Source organism: Pteropus vampyrus, unplaced genomic scaffold (genome assembly GCF_000151845.1).
Source record: "Pteropus vampyrus isolate Shadow unplaced genomic scaffold, Pvam_2.0 Scaffold238, whole genome shotgun sequence".
Lineage (NCBI taxonomy): Eukaryota > Metazoa > Chordata > Mammalia > Chiroptera > Pteropodidae > Pteropus > Pteropus vampyrus.
Window position 1 is genome coordinate 908238 of NW_011889019.1, and position 4160 is coordinate 912397.

The window sequence follows — 4160 nt, forward strand, 5'->3', positions numbered from 1 at the left end:
CACGGTCCAGAGGCATAGGCTCACTGAAAGACTGAGACAAATCATGGAACTATAGAATTCCACACCACACCACCACATTACAAAAGGCCTACTTACAGCAGTTCCTTTTACCCAGCCCATCATGCCTATCAAGAAAAAATTACAAGGTGTACCAAAAGGCAAAAAACACAATTTGAAGAGCAAGCAAACATCAGAACCATACATGACGGTGATGTTGGAATTATCAAACTCGGAATTTAATTTAATCTATGACTAATATGCTAAGGGCGCAAATGGATAAAGGAGACAACATGAAAGAACAGAGAACAGATAAGCAATGGAAACAGAGAGATGGAAATCCTAAGAAAGAACCAAAAAAAACAAAAAAAAGCCATGAATTAAAAAACGACAATACTATAACAGGAATGAAGAATGCCTTTAATGGGCTTATTAGTAGATTGGACATGGCTGAGGAAAATTATCTTAAAGCTAGAGGACATAGCAATAGAATCCTTAAAAACCAAAAAGAAAAGTGAGTAAAGACTGAAAAAAATCCCAGAATAAAGTATACTGGACTGTGAGACAGCTAAAAATTTGTAACATACACATAATGGGAATACCAGAAGGAGAAGAGAGAAAGGACAGAAGAAATACAAAACAATAATGACTGAGAATTTCCCTCAATTAATGTCAAGACACTAAACCATACATGTGAGAAGCTCAGAGAAGACCAAGCAGAATAAATGCCAAACAAACAAAAAACAACTATACCTAGTCATATCTTTCAAGCTATAGAATATCAAAGATAGAGAAAAAATTTTGAATCTGGAAGGAAAAGAACATCTTATCTACACACACACACACAAGATAAGAACCCCATCTGACTTCTCAGAAAGCATGCAGCGAGAAGAGAGTGTAGTGAAATATTTAGTCTTGGGAGAAAAATATCACCAATCTTGAATTCTGTACTCTATGAAATTATTCTTCAAAAGTGGAGAAAGAAAGATTTTATCAGACAAAAATTGAAGGCATTTGTTGCCAGTAGACTTGCCTTGCAAAAAATGTTAAAATAAGTTCCTTAGAGAAAAGGAAAATAATATAGGTCAGAAACTTAGATCTCTGTAAAGCAAAGAGGACCACTGAAGAAATAATAAATGAAGGTAAAATAAAACTTTTATTTTTTAAATTTTTAATTGGTCTAACATATAATAATTTGTTCAAAATAATATAACAATATATATATGCTTATGTACGTATTTTATGTGTGTACATATATGCTTATGTAAGCTTATATATAAGTAAAATAAATGACAACAATGGTAGTAGAGATGAGAGGAAAGAATTAGAACTGTTTTGTTATTATAAGGTGCTGACACTACCTGTGAAGTGGTATAGTGTTATTTGAAAGTGGACTTGGCTTAGCTGTAAATGAATATTGCAAACACTAAAAAAAAAGTGTAGAAAGTATAACCAATATGTTAAGAAAGGACAGAAAATGGAATCATAGTTCAATTAAAACTACAAAGAGCCCTCTGGGACTGCCACTGAGCAGATTGGACTCACTCGTGCTAGTGCCTCGCTCAGCTTCCTCTTCATCCATGTCTGACAAACTCGGTATGGCTGATATTGAGAATTCAATAAGTCAAAATCGAAGAAGACAGAAACGCAAGAGAAAAATCCACTGCCTTCAAAAGAAACGATTGAACAGGAGAAGCAAGCAGGTGAAGCATAATGAGGCACTCGCCGCCAGTGTGCACTATACGAGCATTGCTTTCTTGTTTTACTTCGTTTAGCTGTTTAACTCTGTAAGATGCAAAGAGGTTGGATCAAGTTTAAATGACTATGCTACCCCCTTTTCACATCCAAGAACTACTGACCATAAAGGTCACCCCTGCCTCTCTCACCTGCCTGTCTTGCTGTCAAGGAAGGAAAAGAACTTGCATGGTGAAGGCAGATGTTGGGTGGGACAACAGTGAAATCTAGAGTAAAAATCAAGTTGGTCAAAGGTGTCTTGCAGGCTGTAAAATGCAGTCTAATCAGAGTGCCATTTTTTTGTTGTTGTTCAAATGATTTTATTTTTTGGAATGCATAATTTTTTTAATATATAAATAAAAAGTTTTAAAACCTGGGGGAAAAAACTACAAAAGGCAGAAAAAGTGGCACGACAAAAAAAAAAAAAGGAATAAGGGCAACAAATAGAAAACAGTAACAAATATAGTTGATATTAATCCAAGCTATCATAACTGGAGACTTCAACACATCTCTATCAAGAATGGACAGATCCAGTAAATCCAGAAAATCAATAAAGTCATAGTTGAACTCGACAACAATATCAATCAACTGGATATAATTGACATCTACAGACTACTTCATCCAACAACAGTAGGATACGTATTCTTCTCAGGCTCATATGGAACATTCACCAAGACAGACAACATTATGAATCATAAAACACACCTTAGCAAAATTTAAAAAAATAGAAACCATACAATGTCTACTCTCAGACCACATGGAATTAAACTAGAAATCAATAACAGAAAGATAACTGGAAAATCCCAAAACATGTGGAAATTAAATGACATACTTCTAAATAACACATGGGTTAAAGAAGAAATCTCAAGAGATTTAAAAAAATATTTTGAACTAAATAAAATTGAAAACGCAACATATTAAAATTTGTGGGATGCAGTGAAAGCAGTACTGAGAGAGAAGTTAAAAACATTGAATACATATATTAGAAAATAAGAAACATCTAAAATCAATCATCTAAGTTTCCATCTTAGGAAACTAGAAAAAGAAGAGCAAAGAAAATCGAAAGTAAGCATAAGAAAAGAAATAATAAGAATTAGCAGAATTCAATGAAATTGAAAATAGGAAATCAATAGAGAAAAATCTCTGAAACCAAAAGCCGGCTCTTTGAAAAGATCAATAAAATCAATAAGCTTCTAGCCAGGCTAACTAAGAAAAAAAGAAAGGATACAAATTACTAATATCACTACTGGTCATATGGGCAATTAAAAGGTTAATAAAGAAATCCTATGAATAACTATGCCCACAAATTTGATAATCTATATGAAATGGACCAATTCCTTGAAAGGCACATTTGCCAAAATGAATACAAGAAGAAATAGACAATCAATTAATGTAATCCATCACATCAATAGTATTAAAGAGAAAAATCACATGATCATATCAATAGATGAATAAAAAGCATTTGACAAGATCCAACACCCACTCATGATAAATACTCTCAGTAAACTAGGAATAAAAGGGAATTTCCTCACCTTGATAAAGAATATTTTTAAAAATCTATGGCTAATATCATACTTAATGGTGAGAAACTTGAAGCTTTCCCACTAAGATCAGATGCCAGACAAAGATGTTACCTCTCACCATTGCTTTTCAAGATCACGATGAAAGTCTGTGCTAATTTAGTATGGAAAGAAAAGAAATAAAAGGTATGAAGATTGGGAAGAAAGAAATAAAAATGTCTTTGTTCATAAACAATATGATCATCTATTTGGAAATTCTAAAAGGTTAATAAAAAAAACTCCCAGAACCAATAAATGATAATAGCAAGTTTGCAGGATATAAGATTAGTATACTGCAATGAACATATACCCACAGTGAACATATACCCACAATGAACAAGGGTAATTTGAAATTAAAAACACAATACCATTTACATTAGCACCCCCCAAAATGAAATACTTAGGTATAAATCTAACAAAATATGTATAATATCTATATGCGGAAAACTACAAAACTCTGATGAATGAAATTTAAAAAATGAAGAGGTATTCCATATTCACGTATAGGAAAACAAGCCACACACTGCGAGGAAGTATTTCAAAAGACACATCTAATATAACACTATTATCCAGAAAAGAACTCTTAAAAGTCAACAGATGTCAAAGAGGCATATGAAAAGATGTTCCACATCATAGGTCATCAGAGAAAGGCAAATTGAAACAACAATGAGACACTACTACATACCTATTAGAATGGCCCAAATCCAGAACACCGATACCACCAAATGCTGATGAGGAGGTAGAGCAATAAGAACTTTTATTCATTGCCAGTGGGAATGGAAAATGGTACAGCCACTTTGGAAGACAGTTTGGTAGTTTCTTATGAAACTAAACATACTTTTACATTATGATCCAGCAATAGTGTTCCTT